General features: G+C 35.8%; 1 pseudogene; it reads left to right on the top strand.

The window, feature by feature from the left end:
- The first annotated feature begins 1,561 nt into the window (after positions 1-1,561).
- LOC100335602 (large ribosomal subunit protein uL24-like) overlaps positions 1,562-27,116 on the top strand; it is a 36,563-nt pseudogene continuing 11,008 nt past the window's right edge.

Here is a 27,116-nt window from a genome sequence, read left to right as displayed (position 1 = left end):
TAGGGCAGCTCAGAGATTTTGTCCATCTGTGCATGTCCAAGAATAACCCTGGAGACACTCCAAGTGTTGATTTGGTTTTACAAATAAATTTTAACAAATAGATGAATTTGCAAATATGTAATCTTCAAATAATTAAGATCCATTGTTTTTTTTTGTAGGAGCACGAGGCTTAATATTAATATATACATATGTCTAAGTTACCCTAATCTAAAAAATAAGAAAGTAGAAAAATAACTAGAAAGATTGTTCCTAGTATTATTTTATCTGCTATCTACACTTATTAATTTTCTAGTTGATGGTAATAAATCCCAATTCTGAGTTTTAGTTCTATATAGGCGCCACTCTTCTGGAGGCAAAGTTCATTGGAAACAGTATTACCTTTATGTCTTTTAACCGAAGATGCAACCAAGAACATTGGAATCTTCACTAGATGCTGCTGCTGCTGAGTTACTTCCATCATGTCTGACTCTGTGTGAACCTACAGACTGTAGGCCACCAGGCTTCTCTATCTATGGGATTCTCTAGGCATGAGTTCTAGAGTGGGTTGCCATTCCCTCCTCTAGGGGATCTTCCCACCCAGGGATCAAACCTGTGTATCCTGCATTACAGGCAGATTCTTCACTGCTGAGCCACCAGGGAATCCCCAGTCTTCACTAGAAGGCCCCTCACACCATTATAAATTGACCAAACTTCCCCTGAGCCTTTGGAAAAAGTTAATGTTGACATTGTCTGCTTATGAGGATATTTTGCACTCTGTGACAGTTGAGCAAAACTAGACCTGTGGGAGCACAGAATCTTTTTCACCTTCAAGTATGGGATGTTACTTCAATAAAAAATTTGTTTTCTTGGTTTCTTAAATGAATAATGAATTTGCCTTTTTTTTTTTTTTCTTATTTAACTTAATGGAAGAAAAACAGGCATTCCAAAATAAGACAGCACTGAATATTTGTAGTTGGAGAAAAATAGTAGAAGCTTCAACAAAACAATTAATTTAGTTTTGTACTTTAGGGCTTCCCAGGTGGTAAAGAATCTGCCTGCAATGCAGGAAACCCAGGTTGATCCCTGGGTTGGGAAGATCCCCTATAGAAGGGCGTGGCAACCCACTCCAGTATTCTTGCATGGAGAATTTCATGGACAGAGGGGCCTAATGGACTACAGTCCATGGGGTCGCAAAGAGACACAACTGAGCAACTAACATTTTCACTTTCAATGAGATTTTAAGTGTGGCCTAATCCATAGGAAAAAAAAATGATGTTGAAATTTTGAAAGACTCTATTAAGAGAAAGATGCAGGTGACATTGGTTGAACCCCTAGGTTGGGAAGATCTCCTGGAAGAGGAAATGGCAACCCACTCCAGTGCTCTTGTTTGCCTGGAAATCCCATAGACAGAGGAGCCTATGGGCTCGCAAAGAGCTGGACATGATTGAGTGACTGATCAGAGAGCACATTAATAGAAAGGAAAGATGCAACCTAGGTAAAAATATTTGCAAGATGCCCATTTGGTAAAGAGGTAGTATTCAAAGTATTCACCAGCACCACAAGTGGCTGAGGCACTGAGACGATGGGTGTGGTGGAGCTGGGAATGTTGATAGCTGAAGATGAAGGTGGTGGCTGTTGGGATTTCAAGAGGCTTGCTGGGGCCAATCTTCCCTTTGGCACTGTCTGCCGGTAACAGGCCTGTGGAGCTCCAGGGGATGATGTTAACCTGGGTAGGTAGCTGGGTCCAGGCAGTATTGCCTGAATGGTCATCTGGTTTCTGGATCTTTCCCTCACTGCACTTCTTCCAGTTGGCTATCTCCTCTACACCAAAGATGCTCAAAAAACTGTCTCAAGCTGCTCTCAGTTTCTGGACCTGGTTCTTATATGTCATCATTCCTCTTGTCAAGGATGGAGCAGTCTCGCTGCTACAGCCAGAGGGGATCTGGAGCCCAGAGATCATTAATTTCTGCATTTTGCTGCTGGAATCTTCTCCCTCATGATGGGGACACAGTTTTTTCATCCAGAGCAGAGGCTGGAGGCAGGGGCTTGGAAGGTTTTCATTTTTCAATATTAAAAAGGCTCTGTGTACATGGTGGGCTATTCTTTTTAGTGTATGCACTTTATGTTATAATATTTCTCTCAAGACTGCTTTACCCTTGTCTCTTTGATATATTTACACTACCTTTTATTTCAAAGCATTTCATGCATAATTAATTAGTTGGTCAGTCATGTCCAAATCTTTGCAACCCCATGGACTGTAGCCTCCCAGGCTCCTCTGTCCATAGGATTCTCCAGGCAAGAATACTGGAGTGGGTAGCCATTCCCTCCTCCAGGGGATCTTCCTGACCCAGGGATCAAACCTGAGTCTCCTGAATTGCAGGTGGATTCTTTATCATCTAAGCCACCAGGAAAACCCCTAACATACTTCCCTAAATACTTTCTCTTTGATACATGAATGGATTAAGCCTGTTGTTTAGTGTTTGATATTTTCTTATTATCTTTTTGTTATGGATTAGTAACTAATTCAACTATAGGTAGAGAACACATTTTGTATGATTTCAATTTTTGTACATGTTTTGAAGTTATGTCCCAGAATACAGTGTATATCCTGTTTTAAGTTTGTCAAAACTTGAATACATCTACTGCTCCTTTTCATGGAGGGTTGTATGAATTTTGACTGAATCCTGGAGACAAATGTTCTTCTTGAGTTCTTCTGTACTTACTGAATCTCTCTCTAGTTGTCGTACCAATTTTTTGAAATAAGTATCAAAATCTTTCAGTTCAGTGCAGTTCAGGTGCTCAGTCGTGTCCTACTCTTGTGACCCCATGAATCTCAACACGCCAGGCCTCCCTGTCCATCACCAACTCCCCGAGTCTACCCAAAACCATGTCCATTGTGTCAGTGATGCCATCCAACCATCTCATTCTCTGTCATCCCCTTCTCCTCCTGCCCTCAATCTTTCCCAACATCAGAGTATTTTCAGAGGAGTCAGCTATCCACATCAGGTGGCCAAAGTATTGGAGTTTCAGCTTCAACATCAGTACCACCAATGAACACCCAAGACTAATCTCCTTTAGGATGGACTGGTTAGATCTTGCAGTCCAAGAGACTCTCAAGAGTCTTCTCCAGTACCACAGTTCAAAAGCATCAATTATTTGGCACTCAGATTTCTTTATAGTCCAACTCTCACATCCATACATGACTACTGGAAAATCCATATCCTTGACTATATAGACTTTTGTTGGCATAGTAATGTCTCTGCTTTTTAATATGCTGTCTAGGTTGGTCATAACTTTCCTTCCAAGGAGTAAGTGTCTTTTAATTTCATGGCTGCAATCACCATCTGCAGTGATTTTGGAGCCCAGAAAAATAAAGTTAGTCACTGTTTCCACTGTTTCTCCATCTATTTGCCATGAAGTGATGGGACTGGATGCCATGATCTTAGTTTTCTGAATGTTGAGTTTTAAGCCAACATTTTCATTCTCCTCTTTCAATCTCACCAAGAGGCTCTTTAGTTCTTCTTCACTTTCTGACATAAGGGCTGTGTCATCTGCATGTCTGAGGTTATTGATATTTCTCCTGGCAATCTTGATTCCAGCTTGTGCTTCTTCCAGTCCAGTGTTTCTCATGATGTACTCTGCATATAGGTTAAATAAGCAGGGTGATAATATACAGCCTTGACATACTCCTTTTCCCATTTGGAACCAGTTTGTTGTTCCATATCCAGTTCTAACTGTTGCTTCCTGACCTGCATAAAGGTTTCTCAAGAGGAAGGTCAGGTGGTGTGGTATTCCCATCTCTTTCAGAATTGTCCACAATTTATTGTGATCCACACAGTCAAAGGCTTTGGCATAGTCAATAAAGCAGAAGTAGATGTTTTTCTGGAACTCTCTTGCTTTTTTGATGATCCATCAGATGTTGGCAATTTGATCTCTGGTTCTTCTGCCTTTTCTAAAAACAGCTTGAACATCTGGAATTTCATGGTTCACATATTGCTAAAGCCTGGCTTGGAGAATTTTGAATATTACTTTACTAGTGTGTGAGATGAGTGCAATTGTGTGGTAGTTTGAGCATTCTTTGGCATTACCTTTCTTTGGGATTGGAATGAAAACTGACTTTCCTGTGGCCACTGCTGAGTTTTCCAAATTTGCTGACGTATTGAGTGCAGCAGTTTCAGAGTATCATCTTTTAAAATTTGAAATAGCTCAACTGGAATTCCATCACTTCCACTAGCTTTGTTCGTAGTGATGCTTCCTAAGGCCCACTTGACTTCACATTCCAGGATGTCCTGCTGTAGGTGAGTGTGAGTGATCACACCTTCAAGATGATCTGGGTCGTTAAGATTCTTTTATCTTTGTACTGTTCTTCTGTGTATTCTTGCCACCTCTTCTTAATATCTTCTGCTTCTGTTAGGTCCATACCATTTCTGTCCTTTATTGAGCCCATCTTTGTATGATATGTTCCCTTGGTATCTCTAATCTAAAGTTAATCAAATCTAAATCAAATCTAATCTTAAGTTAATCAAAATTTTAACTTTAACCAAATATGGATATCTGTATTTCTCCTTCAGTTTGATTAGATTTTACTTTGTATATTTTTCATCTCTATGGCTAAGTGCATGCCCACGTATGTGTTCTCTGTTTTAAGATGGATTGAGAGTTACGATGCAATCTCTCTCCCTACCTAGTGACTTTCTTTGCTCTGAAGTTGAATTTATTTGATATTAATATAGTCACTTTGGCTTTCCTTTGATTAATATTTGCATAAGATTTTTTCATTATCTTATTTCAACCTCCTATATAATTATATTTGAAGAGAGTTACTTGCCACTGTCATATTATTGGGTCATATTTTTTGATCCACCTTATTAATAGCTGTATTCTATCTGATACATTCAGATCATTTTCCATTTGATGTGATTGTTGATAAATTAGAACTTAATTCTGCATTTTTTTACATATATACAATATAATATATATAATATGTATATATATAATAACTTCTGTTATTCCTCTCTAGGCTTTCTTTTTCCTAACTTTGAACTACTTACTTGAACCAATTTTTAGAATTCTATTTTGATTTATCTATAGTGCTTCTGAGTGTTTTTCTTTGTACAGCTTTATTGATGATTTTTTATGTATTACACTATTTATATACTTCAATTTTCACAGTCTATTGCTGTCATTTCATCAGCTTGTTTGAAAAGTTGAAGGCTTTCTTCCATTTATGGGCTTTTACTCTCCTTTAAAAAAAATAATTTTCTTAACTGTATCCTGTGTATATACATAGAATCACACCAGTCAGTATTGTAATTTTTACTTCTGCCACCAAAAATAATTTAGAAGACTTATGAGAAAGTTTTCTATTGTATTCATTACTCTTTTGCTAACTGTCTTTCTCCTTTCCTGATATCCCAGTTTCTTTTTTATCATTCTTTTCCTGTTAGAAAACTTCCAGCCATTCTTTTAGGGTAAGTTTGTTGGTAACTAATTCTCTTAGTTTTCCTTATCTGAGAATATCTTGATTTCCCCTCTAGTCCAAAAGGATATTTTCACTATGCATGAGATTGTTGACAGTTCTATTATTTCAGCACTTAAATACTTTTCTTCTGGCCTCAATGTTTGGAGATGAGAAATCTACTGTCTTCTAATTTAATTCTCATTTAGGCAAAATGTCATTTTTCTTTGACTATATTCAAGACTGTTTTTCTCTTTAGTTGTTGGGAGCTTAATTATAAAGGATCTTGTTAAGTATGTTTTAGGTTTATTCTGTTTGGAATAACATAATTCATTCAACTTCTTAAACTTGTAGGTTTATAAAATTTTTTTCCCCCCAAATTGGAAAGTTTTCTTCCATTATTATTTGCAATCCTTTATTATTGCCTTTTTTCTCCTTTTCATTTGGAATATATGAAGTAAAAAGAAAACTCAGAGAACTCATCATCATGTTATTCTGTAGATCCTCAAGTTTTTTGCACCTTTTAGAGTAGTCTTATGCTTGATTTCTATATAACTGTTCAAGACTTTTCATTGTACTTATGAAGAAAGGTATAACATTTCATCTTTTCAGAAGTAGAAGTTCATCTCTTTACTTTTAGTCTATTTTAGTCTTTATATTTTAAATTAGTTTTTTTATAGACCTCACAAAGTTGTTTATATAAATTCAATCTCTTTCTTTTATTTTTTTTCTTCTAATTTTATTTTATTTTTAAACTTTACATAATTGTATTAGTTTTGCCAAATATCTTTTAATTAGTATCTTTAGGCCATTCATATTTAATGTTGGATAAACATAAATATGTTTGTAATTGTTTTATATTTATTGACAGAGGCATTTTTTGCTCTTTTATCTAGTTTTAATTGAGCATTTTATAGGATTCCATTTAGCTCCTTTCTAGCATATCAGTTGCCTAGACTTTACAATATTCATTTTCATTTTTTAACTAATGTAACATTATTTCCTGTGTAATTGAGATACTTTACAACAGAATGTTCCCAATCTTTCCCTCCCATTCTTTGAGTCATTGTTGTCATTCATTTTATTAATACTTTCCATGTGCTATAATCACCAATTGTTTCTATTTATGATTTAGAATAATATTGTATTCATTGGAATACCTACTTAGAATCAACAGGATTTTTTGTTTGTTTGTCTGTTTGTTTTTTTACTACCTAAGCTTTGGAAATGTTCCTCCAAATTATTTTTGAATTTTATTTTGATAAGTGTTTGGGGATATTATTGACCTTTGACAAATACTATAATTGTTAATGATTTTGTTTTTATCATGCAAACTCTGAATAATTTGGGTAGTTTCTGTTGGTTCTCTCTCCTATCATTTATCCAGGAAGAATATCAACTTCATTGTTTGATCACTGTGCATGAACACAAGGATGGCAATTTATTAGCAAGATGCTATAGTTCTTAGTCTTCACTGTGGTCTCACAAATTATTTGTTAGTCACTCAGCTGCATCCGGCTCCCATGAACTGTAGCCTGCCAGGGTCCTCTATCCCTGGGATTCTCCAGACAAGAGTATTGGAGTGGGTTTCCATTCCCTTCTTCAAATTATAATCCTTAACAGAACATCTTCCTAAGGACTTCAAGCCTAAAAAGATGATTCCCCTGCAGAATCTAATGATCTGTCAATCATGGTCATTCTGCTGGCTGAGTAACACAGGAGAAAGGGAAGATGAGTGGACACTCCGAGTGCCATCTCCTCCATACCACTTTTAAAACACGTTTATTAGTAAAGATTTGTGTAAATCAAAATTATATTTGAAAGGTGAAAATTATTTATAATTTATAAAATTTCAGATACATAATTATATTCAATCATGTAATGTGTAAGTGGCATTGAAAATAATCCTCTAGTTTTATCTTCAAAGTATTTATTTTCATGTTTAAAAAGAGCCAGTTATTTGAGAGAAATTATTTAAAAAACTAATTTCATGACAGGAGAAACTATCCTAGTTATAGTATATCCTCTAATTTTGCGAGAAATCAGCCTTCAGATTTTCATTCCCTTTAGGCAATCAGGATCTCATTATTGAGACCACCTATGGATGGTGTGATTGAAATTTTGCATCTGTGCATAATCACCTCATTATGTTGATCTTTCGATGTAAATCTCTAGACCATCATGGACATTAAAAAAGCTTAGGAAGTTCTATTTTAGCCCTGAATTGTTCATATTTCGTTTTAGCCCCAAATAAATCTGAAACACTACTAAGATATCTATTTTCTCTCAAAGTTTAAAATATTGTACTCTGAAGTTCCTATGATTGACACATGAAGCTAGAGTATCAGGTAATGTCATACTTGGAAAATTTTGGTTTTAAATAATGTGTTATCTTGCTTATTGATTTTAAGGTCTTAACATTTTGCAGTTCATACCATCCTATGTTATTTTGTCAGTGTGTCATTAGTTTGCAAATTAGTGGGATTTTTCTTCATTACCCTCTGAGATGAGAATATTATTGAACATAAGAATTCAGTTTTATATCAAACAAAATTAGTTTTATAGTCAAAGAATTGAGTTCCACCACTTAACATGCTAAAATATTGTATTAAATGAGGAAAATCATCTTTAAAGGGCACCATAACTACTCTCTCATTTGTTGTAATTTCATTTAATTATTATAGATAGTATTGTAAATTTTTATATTTACATTTTTAAAAATTACTTTTAAAACAATCATCAAACCTTGGTTTGTTAAGAAGCATTTTTTAAATTGGCAATTAGATATACAAAAGATATAACTTCCCTGAACAAAAGTTCATGGAAGTTGCATTATAAGTTTAATTACATTTCAATTAAAACTCAGAATTGTTTACTATAATAAAGTCTATATTATAAATATAACATTAGTGATAGCAGTTTTAAAAATAATTATTAAGATAAAATAACTAACTCAATTTAATAAATACCTTTCCTGTTGGCTCAGTGGTAAACAATCCTCCTCCCAGTGCAGGAGAGTTGGCTTTGATCTCTGGGTTGGGAAGATCCCAAATAGTAGTAACTGCTGTTCTTCCCTAGGAATTCCCAGTATTCTTCCCTAGGAAATCCCATGGACTGAGGAGCGTACAATGTACGTGAACTGAGAACTTTCAGATGTACAAGCTGCATTTAGAAAAGGCAGGGGAAACAGAGATCAAATTCCCAACATCTGTCAGATAACACAAAAAGCAAGAGAATTCCAGAAAAAAGCATCTACTCTGCTTCACTGACTATATTAAAGCCTTTGACTGTATGGATCATAACAAACTGTGGAAAATTCTTCAAGAAATTGGAATAACAGACCACCTTTCCTGCCTCCTGAGAAAACTGGTCAAGAAGCAATAGTTAGTACCAGACAAGGAACAACAGATTGGTCCAAAATTGGGAAAGGAGTATGTCAAGGCTGTATATTGTCATCCTGCTTACTTAATTTCTGTGTAGAGTACATCATGCCAAATGCAGGGCTTGATGAAGCACAAGCTGGAATCAAGATTGCCAGGAGATATATCAGTAGGCTCAAATATGCAGAGGACACCACCCTTATGACAGAAAGCTAAGAGGCAGTAAAGAACCCTTTTGATGAAGGTGAAAAAGGAGAGTGAAAAATCTGGCTTAAAACTCCACATTCAAAAAAATAAGATCGTGACATCTAATCCCATCATTTCATTGTAATTAGATGAGGAAACAATGGAAACTGTGACAGACTTTATTTTCTTGGGATCCAAAATCACTATAGACAGTGACTGCAGCCATGAAAATAAAAGACACTTGCTCCTTGGGAAAAAAGTTATGACAAACATAGACAGGGCATTGCAAAGCAGAAACATCGCTTTGCCAACAAAGATCCATTTAGTTAAAGCTATGGTTTTTCCAGGAGTCATTATGGATGTGAAAGTTGGACCATAAAAAAGCCTGAGCACCGAAGAATGTATGCTTTGGAACTGTGGTCCTGGAAAAGACTCTTGAGAGTCCCTTGAACAGCATGAAGATCAAACCAGTCAATGCTAAAGGAAATCAGTCCAAGTGTTCATGGAAAGGACTGATGCTGAAACTGAAGCTCCAATACTTTGGCCACCTGACTCATTGGAAAATACCCTGATGCTAGGAAAAATTGAGGGCAGGAGGAGAAGGGGGGCAACAAAGTATAAAATGGTTGGATGGCATCAACAATTTAATGCACAGAAGTTTGAGCAAATTCTGGGAGATAGTTAATGAAGGACAGGGAAGCCTGATTTGCTGCAGCTCTTGGGGTCACAAAGTATGGGACACAACTGAACAACCGCAACAACATGTGAGGACTTAGCTCCCTGACCAGGGATGGAATCTACACTACTGCGTTGGAAAGGGAAGGCTTAACCACTGGAACACCAGAGAAGCCCCCATTTTGAGTTAATTTTTTGTGAAAGGCATAAGGTCTGTTTCTAAATTCATTGCTTTTCATGTGGATATCAAGTTGTCCCAATTTAAAGAAACTTTCTTTGCTCCATTTTATTGCCTTTGAAATGAAAGTGAAAGTATTACTCGCTTAGTACTGACTCTTACAGACCCCATGGACTGTAGCTCACCAAGCTCCTCTGTCCATGGAATTCTCTAGGCAAGAATATTGGAATGGGTAGCCATTCCCTTCTCCACAGGAGTTTCCTAACACAGCGACTGAACTCAAGTCTCCTATATTACAGGCAGATTCTTTACCATCTGAGCCACCAGTAAAAGATCAGTAGTCTATATTTATCAGGGTTTATTTCTGTACTTCCTATTCTGTATCATTGATCTGTTAGTCCTTTCTATTGCCAGTACCACACTGTCTTGATTACTGTAGCTTTATATTAATCCTGAAATTGGTTAGTGTCACACTTCCAACTTTATCCTTCTTTAATATTGCGTTGGCTAATCTTGGTCTTTTGCCTCTCCATACACATGTTGGTGGAGCAGTGGTAAGGAACCCACCTGCCAATGCAGGAGACACAAAAGACACTTCTATCCCTGGGCCAGAAAGATTCCCTGGAATAGGAAATGGCAACCCAGTCCAGTGTTCTGGCCCAAAAAATTCCACAGACAGGAGACTGGCAGGCTATAGTCCATGAGGTCTCAAAGAGTCAGACATGACTGAGCATGAGCACATATGTGCTATAAGTGGTATTGGACTTTTACTTAAAATTCCACTTGATGAAACATAGAAAACCATTGACTTTTGTATATTAATCTTTATTCTGCCATGTTGCTATAACTGCTTATTAGTTTCTGAAATTTTCTGTCATCCTTTCAGTTATTCTAAATCGACAATTATGTCATCTGTGACCAAAGACAGTTTTACTTCCTCCTTCCCAATCACAAAAATATTTTTTCTTCTTGTTTTATTATAATATCTAGGACTTCCATATGATGTTAAAAAGGAGTGGTGAGAAGGCAAATCCTTATCTTTATACTTGATCATATTAGAGAACTTCAAGTATCTCATGATTAAGCATGATATTAGCTATATATTTTTTGCAAATAATCTTTATCAGGTTGACAAAGTATTCCTGAATTCCTAGCTTGCTGAATGTTTTTATCATAAGTGGTGTTTGATTTTTTTTCAAATTCTTTTTTTCATCTATTATATAAGAATTTTTCTTTCTCAGCTTATTGATATAAGAGGTTATATTAATTAATATTTAAAAATGGAATTAGCCTTTAATACCTGGGATGAATCCCACTTGGTCATGGTGTATAATTATTTTTATACATCATTAGACTCTATTTCACATAGGACATTTGACACAGAGCATTGACATGAAACCACCCTTATGGCAGAAAGTGAAGAGCAACTAAAGAGCCTGTTGATAAAAGTGAAAGAGAAGAGTGAAGAAGCTGGCTTAAAACTCAACATTCAAAAAACTATGATTATGGCATCCAATCCCATCTCATCAAATCAATGGGGAAACAATGGAAACTGTGACAGACTTTATTTTCTTGGGCCCCAAAATCACTGCACATGGTGACTGCAGCCATGAAATGAAAACACCCTTGCTCCTTGGAAGAAAAGGCATGACAAACCTAAACAGCATATTAAAAAGCAGAGACATTACTTTGCCATTAAAGGTCCATATAGTCAAAGCTATGGTTTTTCTAGTAGTCATGTATATATGTGAGAGTTGGACTACTGTCACCCTGCTTATTTAACTTATATGCAGAGTACATCATGAGAAACGCTGGGCTGGAAGAAACACAAGCTGGAGTCAAGATTGCCGGGAGAAATATCAATAACCTCAGCTATGCAGATGACACCACCCTTATGGCAGAAAGTGAAGAGGAACTCAAAAGCCTCTTGATGGAAATGAAAGTGGAGAGTGAAAAAGTTGGCTTAAAACTCAACATTCAGAAAAGGAAGATCATGGCATCCGGTCCCACCACTTCATGGGAAATAGATGGGGAAACAGTGAAAACAGAGTCAGACTTTATTTTTCTGGGCTCCAAAATCACTACAGATGGTGACTGCAGCCATGAAATTAAAAGATGCTTACTCCTTGGAAGGAAAGTTATGACCAACCTAGATAGCATATTGAAAAGGAGAGACATTACTTTGCCAACAAAGGTTCATCTAGTCAAGGCTATGGTTTTTCCAGTGGTCATGTATGGATGTGAGAGTTGGACTGTGAAGAAGGCTGACTGCCGAAGAATTGATGCTTTTGAACTGTGGTGTTGGAGAAGACTCTTGAGAGTCCCTTGGACTGCAAGGAGATCCAACCAGTCCATTCTGACGGAGATCAGCCCTGGGATTTCTTTGGAAGGAATGATGCTAAAGCTGAACCTCCAGTACTTTGGCCACCTCATACGAAGAGTTGATTCATTGGAAAAGACCCTGATGCTGGGAGGGATTGGGGGCAGGAGGAGAAGGGGACGACAGAGGATGACATGGCTGGATGGCATCACTGGCTTGATGGACGTGAGTCTGAGTGAACTCCGGGAGTTGGTGATGGACAGGGAGGCCTGGCGTTCTGCAACGCATGAGGTTGCAAAGAGTCGGACACGACTGAGCGACTGATCTGATCTGATCTGGACTATAAAGAAAGCTGAGCACCAAGAATTGACACTTTTGAACTGTGGTATTGGAGAAGACTCCTGAGAGTCCCTTGGACTGCATGGAGAAAATAGTCAATCCAAAGGAAATCAACCCTGAATATTCATTGGAAGGACTGATGCTAAAGCTGAAGCTCCAACACTTTGGCCACCTGATATGAGGAGCAGATTTGTTCGAAAAGACCCTGATGCTGGAAACGACTGAAGGGAGGAGAAGGGGAGGACAGGATGAGATGGTTGAAAGGCATCACCAACTCAATGGACATGAGTTTGAGCAAGCTCCAGAAGATGGTGAGGGATAGGGAAGCCTGGTGAGCTGCAGTCCATGGGGTCTCAAAGAGTTGGACACAATTGAGCAATGGAACAACAGTAACAACAGATTCTTTTTGCTGACAGTTGTGTTTAGAATTTTACATCTATGTTCATGAAAGACATTGGTCTGTATTTCTCTGGTAAAATTTGTAATTTTAGTGTAATGCTGACCTCATAGAATGTGCTAAAAGTAGTTTTTATGTTTCTATCCTCTGAAAAAAATGAGGTAGAATTGCTATAATTTCTTCCTTAAGTGTTTAATAGAATTCATCAATGAATCCAATTGTTTTTTGTGATCTCTGTTTTGTAAGGTTGTTAATTACCGATTCATTTTAAATGATTTAGGCCTAATTCAACACATCTACATATTCTTGGGTGTGTTATGGCAGATTGTCTTTCTAGGAATTAGTCCATTTCATCCATATTATCAACTATGTGGGCATAGTTATTTCATTTCTTTATTATCCTTTTCATTTCCATGGTATCTGCAGTAAATTTCCTTCTTTCACTTTTGATATTATCAATAGCAGTTTGTGTCTGCTTTCTTTTTTTCTTTGTTATCCTAGTTAAAAGCTAAGTTGCTTCAGTTGTGTCCGACTCTTTGCGACCCAATGGGACAGTAGCCTGCCAGGCCCCTCTGTCTATGGGATTTTCTAAGCAAAAATACTGAAATGGGTTGCCATTTCCCTCTCCAGGTTAAAAGATTATTAATTTTATCAGTTTTTTTCAAAGTATCACCTTTTTGTTCTGATGATTTTCTGTACTGATTTTTTTGTTTTCAACTTATGCTTATTTTGAATTTATTTATTTTTTAAAATTTTATTTTATTTTTTAACTTTACAATATTGTATTGGTTTTGCCATATATCAACATGAATCCACCACAGGTATACACGTGTTCCCCATCCTGAACCCTCCTCCCTCCCCATTTAATTTGCTCTTATTTTGCCATTTTTTTATGGTGGAAAATGCTTCTATTGTTGGAATTTAGATCTTTCGTCTTTTATACTATGTACATTTAATGCTATAAAAGTTCCTCTAGCACTTCTTTTGCTGTATTCCTCAAATTCTGATAAATTGCTTTTACTTTTTCATTCAAAAGTATATATATTTTTAATTTTTTTGAAATTTTATTTGACCCATGTGTCATTTGGAAGTGTGTTGTTTAATCTCCTTGTATTTGGGACTTTTCCAGTTATCTTCATATAACTATTTATTTTTGGTTTAATTTCTTGTAGTTTGAGAGCAGACATTGCATTATTTCTATTCTTTTAAATTTGCTGTGTTCTGTGGCTCACAGTGTGGTCTATCTTTGTGAATGTCTCATGTGTGCTTGAGAAAAATGTGCATTCTGCTATAGTTGGATGAAGTGCTTTCTAGATGTCAATTTTATCCATTTAATTGAGAGTGTTTGTTGTGTTAGTTTTTGCTGTACAACAAAGTGAGTCAGGTGTATGTATACATATATCCCCTCTTTTTTTTGGATTTCCATCCCATTCGGGTCACCACAGGGCATTGAATATAATTCCCTATGCTATACAATAGGCCCTCATTAGTTATCTATTTTATACTTAGTATCAATAGTGTATAGTGTTTGGTGGTTTCAGCTGTATCTTACTGATTTTCTGGCTGCTAGATCTGTGCATCTGGCAGAGGGGTGTTAACGTTTCTAACTATGACAGTGGGTTCATCTGTTTCTCTGTAAGTCCTACCTGGTTTTCACTCACATTGTTTGATACTCTGTTGTTAGGCATATGCATGTTAAGAATTGTCATGTCTTAAAAATTAATCCCTTTATCATTATGTAAGTCCTGTGTCTCTGAATTTCCTTGGTGTCAGTTCTGTCTGAAATTATAACTGAATATATAACTGAAAGCATAACTACTCTTGCTTTCTCTTTATTTGTGTTGTAGCTCAGTCGTGTCAGACTCTGTGACCCCATGGACTGCATTACGCCAGGCTTCCCTGCCCTTCACCATCTCCCGGAGTTTGCTCAAACTCATGTCCATTGAGTCAGTGTTGCCATGCAACCATCTCATCCTTTGTCATCCCTTCTCCTTCTGCCTTCAATCTTTCCCAGCATCAGCATCTTTTCTAGTGAGTGGCTCCTCACAGCAGGTGATCAGAGTATTGGGCTTCAGCATCAGTCCTTCCAATAAATATTCAGAATGGATTTCCTTTAGGATTGACTGGTTTGATCTCCTTTCATTTGTGTTAGTATGGTATTTTTTCTCCATCCATTTGCTCTTAATCTATGTATATCTGTATTTAAAGCGTGTTTCCTATAGATGACATATGGTTGAGTCATGGTTTTTGATCCTCTGTGGCAATATCTGTCTTAACTGGTACAGTCAGGCCATTGACATTCAAAGTGATTATTAACAGAGCTGGACTAGTACCTACTGTATTAGTCCCTGTTTCCTCTTTGTTCCCTTGTTCTTTGTCACTTTGTTCGTCACTCCTTTTGGGCCTTTTGTGATTTTATATGATTCCATTTCTCTCCTAGGGCTTCCCTGATAGCTCAGTTGGTAAAGAACCTGCCTGCAATTAAACCAAAATGTTGTCTCCTTAGTCACCTGTATTTTTGAGCATGTAATATGATTCTATTTTCTCTTTTTAGTATTTCAGTTATATTTGTTTTTTCACTTTCTTAGTGGTTGTTTTAGAGTTTTCAGGATACATTTATGACATCCCAATCTACTTTCAACTAGGACTGTACAAATTCCCAGGGAATGTGCACATCTTTTGAGACTAACCTAATTTCCTTTCATTCCTTATACCATTGTTGTCATCATTTCACTTATAATAAGGATAAATTACCATATATATGACATATACATAAGCATACATAGTTGAATATCATATTGCTGTTTTTATTTTCAACAGACTGTTATCTATTAAATCAATTAAAAATAAGAAAAATGAAAGTCTTTTTTTTTTTTAATTTTATCTTCATATATATTCCTCTTTCATGCTCTTCCTGTATGTAGATCCGGGGTTATAACTTATTTTCCTTCTTTCTTTTGAACTTATTTTAACTTTTCTCTCAAGGCAAGTCCACTAGGAACAAATTCTTTCAACTTTTGTTGGTCAGAGAAAGTCTATTTTTCCTTCACCTTTGAAAGATAATTGCCTAGCATACAGAATCTAATTTGGTGGTTGTTGTCTACCAACACCGTAAATATTTCTGTTTATTCTCTTCTTGTTTTCATGTTTTCCAAAGAGAAGTTGTATGTTATTCTTTGTTCTTCTCTAGGGAAAGTGCATTTTTCCTCTACCTTGTTTTAGAAGATTTTTGTTTGTTTTTGATTTTGTATAATTTGAAAAATATGTGCTGTGCTGAGGTGTTATTTATTTTATTATTATTTTTAAATTTACCCTTCTTAGTATTCTCTTGTTACTGAATTGAGCCTAAGGGACCTTATTCTCAGGTCTAGCCCAGCCTCTGAGTGGGAAAGTTCTTTTCTCATTCTAGTTTGAGGAGGTAAATAACAAAACAAAAACTGAGATCAATACAACACAAACTTTATTCAGTGGTCAAAGAATGGAGAAGTAGAAACTAAGTTCACAGATAGACTTCTCCCACCTGGAGAGAGAAATTTAATTATAAAGAGTAGAGACAAAGGGTGGAAGAGTAAGAGTGAAGCTAATGATGGGGAGACATGATAATTAGTCTGTGCGGAAGGGGCAGGGCTTTTTCTAGGAACAGGGTGTCCCTCAGTTTTTGCCTTTTTGTGGTACTTAGTGTCTGGTCCTGGCTACTGGTATGTGTGTCATTTAATATGCAAATATAGTAGCACCGTGTATAAAGAGACTCAGGATCTGTTGCAGGTCTGATTTGTTGCCATCTTGGTCCCAGCTGGTCCTATATGGTGTGGGCTTTTTGTAGATACCTTTCTTGTTTGTGTACCCCTTACTTAAAGATTTATGTTAAACTCTGGAGAAGGGTGGGGTTTTAAGCAAATAATTGGAGAAGTTCTGGCAACACTGTGAGCTTCTTGGATCTTTGGTCTTGTGTCAGATGTTAATTTGGAGAAATTATCAATTTTTGTTTCAAATATTTCTTCTGTTTTTCTTTTTGTTTTCCCCTTTTCTTCTCTTCCTGGAGTTTACATGCATATCTGTTGTAGTTGTCCCACAATCCTTGGAGTCTCTCGTCAGTTTTGTCAGTCATTGTTCTCTTTGCTGTTCAGTTTCTGAGGAGCCTAGTGATACATTCTCAAGCTCAGAGAGTCTATCCTCACCCATGCACAGTCACTGAACGAGCCCATCATAGACAGTCTTTATTTCTGTTCCCCTCTTTTTTTCTATCTCTGTCATTTATTTTGGGTCTGTTCTTATAATTTCCATTCCCCTGCTTATATATATATTTTTTTTTTATTATTTTTTTTATTCAATTTTAATTTAAAAAATTAAATTTGTTCCCCATCCTGAACCCTCCTCCCTCCTCCCTCCCCATACCATCCCTCTGGGTCGTCCCAGTGCACCAGCCCCAAGCATCCAGCATCGTGCATTGAACCTGGACTGGCATCTCGTTTCATACATGACATTTCACATGTTTCAATGCCATTCTCCCAAATCTTCCCACCCTCTCCCTCTCCCACAGAGTCCATAAACCTGTTCTATACATCAGTGTCTCTTTTGCTGTCTCGTATACAGGGTTATCATTACCATCTTTCTAAATTCCATATATATGCATTAGTATACTGTATTGGTGTTTGTCCTTCTGGCTTACTTCACTCTGTATAATAGGCTCCAGTTTCATCCACCTCATTAGAACTGATTCAAATGAATTCTTTTTAATGGCTGAGTAATACTCCATTGTGTATATGTACCACTACTTTCTTATCCATTCATCTGCTGATGGACATCCAGGTTGTTTCCATATCCTGGCTATTATAAACAGTGCTGCGATGAACATTGGGGTACACGTGTCTCTTTCCCTTCTGGTTTCCTCAGTGTGTATGCCCAGCAGTGGGATTGCTGGATCATAAGGCAGTTCTATTTCCAGTTTTTTAAGGAATCGCCACACTGTTCTCCATAGTGGCTGTACTAGTTTGCATTCCCACCAACAGTGTAAGAGGGTTCCCTTTTCTCCACACCCTCTCCAGCATTTATTATTTGTAGACTTTTGGATCGTAGCCATTCTGACTGGTGTGAAATGGTATCTCATAGTGGTTTTGATTTGCATTTCTCTGATAATGAGTGATGTTGAGCATCTTTTCATGTGTTTGTTAGCCATCTGTATGTCTTCTTTGGAGAAATGTCTATTTAGATCTTTGGCCCATTTTTTGATTTGGTCATTTATTTTTCTAGAGTTGAGCTGTAGGAGTTGCTTGTATATTTTTGAGATTAGTTGTTTGTCAGTTGCTTCATTTGCTATTATTTTCTCCCTTTTATCTGTTTTTGCATGCATCTGCTCTATCCATTAGAGTGTTTAGCATATTCACAGTCTAATCATATCAGTACCCCTGCCATGCCTGGTTCTGATGCTTGCTCTGTCTCTTTAATTTTTTTTTTTGCCTTTTAATATGTATTGTATTTTTTTCATGATAGCCAGATGTGATGTACTGGTCAAAAGAAACTTCTGTAAATAGACCTTTAGTAAAGTGGTAATGAGGTATGAGAGGAGAGAAAGCATCCTGTAGTCCTAGTTAGTAAGTCGTGTCCGATTCTTTGTGACCCCATGGACTATAGCCTGCAGGGCTGCTTGATCCATGTGATTTCCCAGGCAAGAATACTGGACTGGGTTGCCATTTCCTTCTCTGGGGGGTCTTCCCCACCCAGAGATTGAATCTATGTCTCTAGTATTGGCAGGTGGATTCTTTACTGCTAAACCACCAGGAAAGACCCTCCAAATCAGTTTAGGTCTGATCAAACTCTCAGAGGATTAGGCTCTGGTTAACTAGTTTCTCCTGCAAACAGGCCTTATTAACCAGACAGAATGTTCTGGCATCTCTCAAAATGGTTCCTTTCCTCAGCTTCATGACAGAAACTGGAAAGGATTTTTCTCTGATACTTGCAATGAGAACCTGGCTAAGCTCCTGGAGGTAAATTTCACCATCTTGTGCTGTTTGTAGCTCTGAGACTTGTCTGCAGTCAGCCTCCAGCAATTCACCAATTACAGTACAGATTTTCCTATGTTGGCTCTGATTCCTGCAGTGGTTCATCTCCCTAGATTCTGCTCTAGTAAGACGTGCCTCATGCCTGCCTCTGTTCATTTGCCTGTCTGTCTCTCCTGTCCTGAAGGTAGTAGTTTTTCCTGTGTTTGTCTTTTTATCGAAGAAGAGTTGTTGATTTCCAGTCTGTTCAGTATTTTACCTGTTAGGGTAGTGTGATGATTTCCAAGCTATTTATAGCAGAACTGGAAACTGAAAGTCCATCTGTTGTTCTTGAAAAAAAAAAAATCTGTGCAACAATTGAAAAATTAATTCCATTAACGGTGTACTTCGAATGAGTTTGGGGAAAAGTAAGTATTTTTCTTAATTTATCATAGAAAACTGTCTGTAATGACAACAAAAAAAGCTTTTATTTCTTACATTGGAAACCAAAAAGACATATATACATTGACATAAAAATAGATATGGTGTTTCAAACAAGTTTACAAGAATAATAATAAATGATAATTTACTTTCAGTAGAACAAATTATGAAATTTTCTGTAAACTTCTAAGTCAAGCATAGCCAAAATGGAATAGGGAAAATGCATTGGGGATAATATTTTTTGAAGCTTATTATCCTGTTGGATTATAAACCAGAACCTTTTTAGCTAATTAAAAATTAATAATTTAATATTCAAAACACCTTGAGAGTACATGCTTTTATTTGAATTATAGGCTATGTAACAAAGGCATGATAAATTCACAGTTTATTAATATAATGTGATACAGTATCTTATCCCAGATGGTCTGATTTGAAGAGGGAAACTTTACAAAATATAAACATATTTATGAGACATGCTCCTAATAATTACTTTGCAAAACAAATATTTGTAAGTATTATTTCAGAAGATGTTAAGCCTGAATAGAGGCAGGTAGCTAGCAGTATTTCTATCACTGTATGCAAAATGAAATATATCTTTGACATCATTGACAAATATATGCTTGAGATCCAAGCATTAATTAATATTTGTTGACTTTTTTGTCCTTTAGCAAGGCTTTAATTTTCTATTCTATTATTTTGTTTTCTCAATGTGGTGTATGTATGCACTGTTAGTTTCAAATCCTTGAGCAGATATGAGTAGACCAAAATTTCCTTCTGTTTTAATATTTAATCCAGTGGACTAATATTTGAATTTTTGTAACAGTATATCACGTACAAGCATGTCCAACTCTTTGTAACCCATGGACTGTAGCCACCAGTCTCCACTGTCCATAGGGATTCTCCAGGCAAGAATATTGGAGTGGGTGGCCATGTTCTCCTCCAAGGGATCTTCCCAACCCAGGGATCGAACCCAGGTCTCCCACATTGCAGGCAGATTCTTTATTGTCTGAGCCACTAGGGAAGACCAAGAATACTGGAGTGGGTATTCTATCCCTTCACCATGGGAACTTCCCAACCCAGGATTCAAACTGGGGTCTCCTGTATTTCAGGTGGATTCTTTACCAGCTAAGCCACCCAAGAAGCCCCAACAGTATATCATAAACCATACATGACTCTCAGTTCAGTGTTTCTGACTAACGCTTACATGAAAGCATTTATATTTTGTCTCATTGTATTAATGAAATATTAATATTAACTATGTATGGACAAAAACTCTAGAATTGTATTCTAAATTCTGTTGATAACAACTGATAATTGTATGGAGCTATTTGAGAAACTAATTGTGTATCCTCAAAGGTTTGTCTGTCTTGGATGTTGTTGACTTTAAGAAAAGCATCACAGTATCATACTCTGTGTCATGATTTTTGCAACTGTGTGTATCAGAATGTATCTCCACCTTGCCTCCTATATTTAATCCATACTTTTGTCTGTGTATAGTGAGTATCACAAGACTCAAATGTGCTGAATAAAATTGTGGAGAAGAGAAAAATTAAGAGAGAAATGTAATAAATACACAAAGCAGTTGTTAAGAGCATATTGATACTAGAGAAAGCACAGTAGATTGCTTTTTGGATATACGTGTGTCTGTTTGCCTCTTTGCTATTTTAGTTGTCTTTTGGGGAAACAGATTGGAGATTTGGTGTCAGTGTTAAAATTACCTAATTTACAGAAAGTATTCTAATTAGTATTTTTATATATAAATCTGAATTGTCAGGAGCAGTTTGCTGGTGTTCATCAGGAAATGCCTGCTATGTTATTTTTAGAATCCCAGTGGGCCAGTATCTTTCTTTTTGGCTTATATTCCTCTCTTTTTTTTCAGACTAATTCATAAAAAAAATACTGTTGTTCTCTAACATCCTGTGAAATGAAATTGGTAAGTGGATAATTTGGCAATTCTATTATTTTTAAAGTGGTAAATATTTTCATATTTTTGGACCTATAGTCTATCAAATTGTCAGTGTTTACCAAAATGACTCATGCATCCCTTCATTTTTATCTATACTTGGATAGTAAAATAGTGTTTTACTTTATCATGATAAGGATAACAAGAATTAAAAAGATCTCAAAACTGATACATAAAGATATTAAATTTAATATTTGTAAGGGAATGACCTTCAAAGTCTTGCAGTCTTGTATTGTTATGTGTGTATATTTGTGTGGGGGATTTAGTATGGTATGGGCATTATAGTATAATCAATATTCTAGAAGATGACTTAGATTTTCTTATAAAGCCAAAATATTAATAGAATGCATTGTCTTGAAATGACTATAATTTAAGTCTTTTCATGGGACTGAAATAGGCTGAAATATACTCAGCTATATTTTTTTAAAATTCATTGAAACAATTCTATATGTTGATTTTGACAAACATCTTCTGTATAATATTAAGAAAGTTTTCTATTACTACTGGGAAAAATATGCATAAATGTGTTAAGGAAAAATATATATGTTATTGCAAACAAATGCACACACGTATAGGTTTGCAGTGCTAAATGTAACTTCTGGTTTGGAAGTTTGTTGTGTTATATTTTGGTTTTATGAATTTTCATCACACTTGAGACTCAGTTCTGACTTCACATTTGTGCAATGTATGTTGACTGTTTAAACTATTAGCTTTTTTTTCTCACAACTTTTGATTATGGTACTTGAGAATAAAAAGCAACACAGTCATCTTATTTTTCTTCTTTTAGTATTGTAATTGAAAGAGTTTCACTGTAAATGTATTATCATTTTGAGATAAAGTATTTAATTATTTTTATTAGAGCATTTAAAAAGTTTTTTATATTATCTGCTATAATTCTTAATTTAATATCTGATGATATTTATTTTGCATGCTTTGTGATTTTTCTTTGGTTCAAATATTGTCAAGGTGACGAAAGTCAAAAAAGAAGTGAAAAGAATTATTTAAAAGTTATTTAGATCAAAATTTTAAAGAAGATGCCAAAGTCCAAAACTGTAATTAAAAATAAAAGTAATTTAGACTCACCAGGTGCCAAATAGAACAAGCCAAGATCACATTAAAATTTTATGTAAAGGGAAAGAAATGCATGTGGATGTTTTACATAACTCTACATGAGTTTGACTTGTCAATGAAATAAGGAAAATGAGATAATATACAGAAGAATGAAATTATGTGAAATACTAAATGGTTAATGTGTTCACATATTTAAGTGTTTTGACCACTGTTTTATTTCCTTATTCTGAAACTAGTGTTATGCCTTCTCAATTACTGACTTTTTATAATAACTCCTTTTGTAAAATACATCAATATTTTAACAGTATTGAAAATCTTGCTCTTGTGTAAGTTCCTAACCAAGTGGTGTCGTGTAAGATGATACATGGTAGACTTTGGAAGCATTCTACCCCTTCTCTAGTTCCTGCTGCTAATTTCAGTTATTCATTTAAGCCTTCCTTGACTGTTTATATACTGAAACATAGTAAAGGAAAAAAATTAGCCAAAGTTATCTAGGAGGTAGTCTGGGTAAAAGAAAAGGTAATGGTTGAAATGTGATTAACATTCAAAGATTAAGAAAACCTATCTAGTGGTTTAAGTAGGCAATCTTTCCTCATTACAGTTAATCCATGATTATTAAAAGATACAGATGTAAGATTTTGGTTTACAACTTGAACTCTGTGCAGCCCTTCTCAAAATTTGCTGTGAGACATATTGGAATGTACTCTACTTGTAGAACATAAAACTGACACAATCCGGTCTTCTCCTTGGTGTTGATAAACTTTAAAAAATGGTGGTTTAAAGACTTGGACTCTTTTCAAGGTGGTCTTAATTTTAGTTTACTACCCATTAGAGAACATGCCTGGGACTTACTTAACCCTTTTCATTCTTTAACATGAAAATATGTAACTGTGGTATAGTAGTAAATATCTTAAATGGTATGGCCCTAAGTTACTTTATGGTCTCTCATTTGGTCAGTGATATACAAAATTAAGCTTGCAAGTCTAGACTCTTCTGATTTGATAAAATGACTGATTCTGCATAGTTCAAACTGATTGACTGGTATTAGACTTAACTCTATAGGAAAATCTAAAAACTAGGAGATGATTAAAGTCTCATATAACCTAAATTCTTATAACTTATCATATGATTTTGAGCTGATTTGGGGGAGGCGAGTTGACTTTTAAGGTCGAAATACCTGTTCATATACTAGATTGTTTCTAGAGGCACATTTAAAAATTTGCTACATTCATTGATATTTATTGTATTCTAGAAGTTTTGTGAAAGTGTAAATGTACTTTGAAGAAGTCCAGGATATAGAAAATAAAGACTTTTTTTTTTTTGGTGCCTGTGGTTGGTACCAAGAGTTCATAGCATTAATGTAGAAAAAAGGTCTTTTCTTTAATTCACATTAACTTTTGGAAATAATACGTACAAACCAAGAGCTCTAGGTACCAGAGACCCTAAACACCCTAAGATTGTTTCAACCTCTGTTATTGTGATGCCTTGAAACGATCTCCAGAAAACAAATGGGCCCCTGGCATCTATTTCCAACATTTAGCTACCAAAATAGCAAACAATACTAGAGATAAAATACATGTGGGTGATGTCAGTATCTATGAGTATGTTTAAATAATTTTATATTTTGGGTTAGTGAGAAAACTTGAAGAAAGTTCCTATAAAATATATTGCTCAAGTAATATCACTTGTCAGTTACATTAATGCCTAGTAAATACACAACATACATACATAAATAAAAATCAAAATTTAATACTAGAAGTATAAAATATAAGACACAATAATAAGTTAATAAAAGAAATGTACAAAATATATAACAAATAATGTTTAAATCAAAATTGAAACCTAAAGCTATGCTCAGAGATGAAGAGACCTAGTTTGTTAAATAGTCCACAAATTTTTTTAAGTTAACTAATAATTTGCTTCAAATAAATAAAAGAAATATAGTTAAATTATATATGGAAATTAATACACAAAAAGAAAGCAAATAAAATCTGTAAAATGGATTAAATAATTCAGGAACCAATAGCTTTAAAAAAGATGAAATGATTACTGATAAATCTATACAACGTTGAAAAGAGAAAAAGAATAACTAAAATGGAATAGCTAAAATGTATGTGTGCAACTGTGGGTGTACATGTGTTCGTATGTGTATGACTAGATGTGTGATGGTGAGTCAATGAATTTGAAAGCCTTATAAGAAATTATACTCAAGCAGAGCCAGAATTTCATAAAATTAATCCAATTAAGTACAGATAACTTAATGACTCAATATTCAGAGTAAATAGTCATCAAATCAAAAATTAAGAAAACAAAAGCACAAATAATGGTTTCTAAAAGTTAGTAAAATTCAAATTAAGTTTATGGACTCTTCCTTATTTCTATGATAAATAACAATTTTTCATTTTATAAAGCAGACACATCATGGAAAAATATAGGCTGCATTAAGTTTCAGTTCAGTTCAGCCACTCAGCTGTGTCCAACCCTTTGGGACCCAGTGGACTTCAGCATGCCAGGCTTTCCTGTCCATCACCAACACTTGGAGCTTGCTCAAACTCATGTCCATAGAGTCAGTGATGTCATCCAACCATTTCATCCTCTGTCATCCCCTACTCCTCCTGCCTTCAATCTTTCCCAACATCAGGGTCTTTTCCATACAGTCAGTTCTTTGCATCAGGTGGCCAAAGTATTGGAGTTTCAGCTTCAGCATCAGTCCCAATGAACATTCTGGATTAATTTTCTTTAGGGTTGACTCGTTTGATCTCCTTGCAGTCCAAGGGACTCCCAAGAGTCTTCTCCAACATGACAGTTCAAAAGCATCAATTTTTTGGTGCTCAGCTTTTTTATGGTCCAACTCTCACATCCATACCTCACTACTAGAAAAAACAGCATTGACTAGATGGACCTTTGTTGGCAAAGTAATGTCTCTGCTTTTTAATATGCTATCTAGTTGGTCATAGGTTTTCTTCCAAGAAGCAAGTGTCTTAATTTCATGGCTTTAGTCACCATCTGCAGTGACTTCGGAGCCCAAGAAAGTAAAGTCTGTCACAGTTTCCAATGTTTCCCCATCTATTTTTCATGATGTGATAGGACCAGATGACATGATCTTCTTTTTTTGAATGTTGAGTTTTAAACCAGCTTTTTCCCCTCATTTTTCCCTTTCATCAAGAGATTCTTTAGTTCTCTGCTTTCTGCCATAAGGGCAATGTCATCTGCATATCTGAGGTTATTGATATTTCTACGGACAATCTTGATTCCAGCTTGTGCTTCATCCAGCCTGGCATTTCACATGATGTAATCTTCATATAAGTTAAATGAGCAGGGTGACAATATACATCATTGACATACTCCTTTCCCAATTTGGAACCAGGCTGTTTTTCCATGTCCGGTTCTACCTGTTGCTTCTTGACGTGCATACAGATTTCTCAGGAGGCAGGTAAGGTGGTCTGATTTTCCCATCTTTTGAAGAATTTTCCACAGTTTGTTGTGATCCACGCAGTCAAAGGCTTTGGCATAGCCAATAAAGCAGAAGTAGATGTTTTTCTGGAACTCTATTGCTTTCTCTATGGTCCAGTGGATGTTAGCAATTTGATCTCTGGTTTTTCTGCCTTTTCTAAGTCCAGCTTGAACATTTGGAAAATCTCAGTTTACAGAATATTAAAGCCTAGCTTGGAGAATTTTGACATTACTTTGCTAGCATGTGAGATTAGTGCAATTGTGCGATAGTTTGAATATTCTTTGCCATTGCCTTTCTTTGGGACTGGAATGAAACCTCACCTTTTCCAGTCTTGTCACTGCTGAGTTTTGCAAATTTTCTGGCATATTGAGTGCAACACTTTCACAGCACCATCTTCTAGGATTTGAAACAGCTTAGCTTGAATTCCATAACCGCCACTAGCTTTGTTCATAGTGATGTTTCCTAAGGCCCACTTGACTTTGCACTCCAGGATGTCTGGCTCTAGGTGAGTGATCACATCATCATGGTTATCTGGGTCATGAAGATATTTTTTGTATAGTATTTCTGTGCATTCTTGCCACCTCTTCTTAATATCTTCTACTTCTGTTAGGTCCATACTGTTTCTATCATTTATTGTGCCCATCTTTGCATGAAATATTCCCTTCGTAACTCTAATTTTCTTGAAAAGATCTCTAGTCTTTCCCATTCTATTGTTTCCCTCTATTTCTTTGCATTGATCACTGAGGAAGTCTTTCCTATCTCTCCTTATTCTTTGAAACTCTTCATTCAGATGGGTATATCTTTCCTTTTCTCCTCTGCCTTTAGTTCTCTTTTCTCAGATATTTTTTAAGGCCTCCTCAGACAACCATTTTGCCTTTTTGCATTTCTTTTTCTTGTGGATTGTCTTAATCACTGCCTCCTATACAATATCCTGAACCTCCATCCATAGGTCTTCAGGCACTCTGTCTATCAGATCTAATCCCTTGAATCTGTTTGTCACTTCCACTATGTTATCTCCAAGGGATTTGATTTAGGTCACACATGAATAATCTAGTGTTTTCCCCTACTTTCTTCAATTTAAGTCTGAAATTTGCAGTAAGGAGTTCATGATTTGAGTCAGAGTCAGCCCCTGGTCTTGTTTTTGCTGACAGCGTAGAGCTTCTCCATCTTTGACTGCAAATAATATAATCAATCTGATTTTGTTATTAACTATCTGGTGATGTCCATGTGTAGAGTTGTCTCTTGTGTGAAGAGGGTGCTTGCTGCGACCAGTGCATTCTCTTGGCAAAATTCTGTTAGC

Source organism: Bos taurus, chromosome 16 (assembly GCF_002263795.3).
Source record: "Bos taurus isolate L1 Dominette 01449 registration number 42190680 breed Hereford chromosome 16, ARS-UCD2.0, whole genome shotgun sequence".
Lineage (NCBI taxonomy): Eukaryota > Metazoa > Chordata > Mammalia > Artiodactyla > Bovidae > Bos > Bos taurus.
The sequence above is the reverse complement of the archived record's forward strand: the minus strand, read 5'-3'. Positions and strand labels throughout refer to the sequence as shown.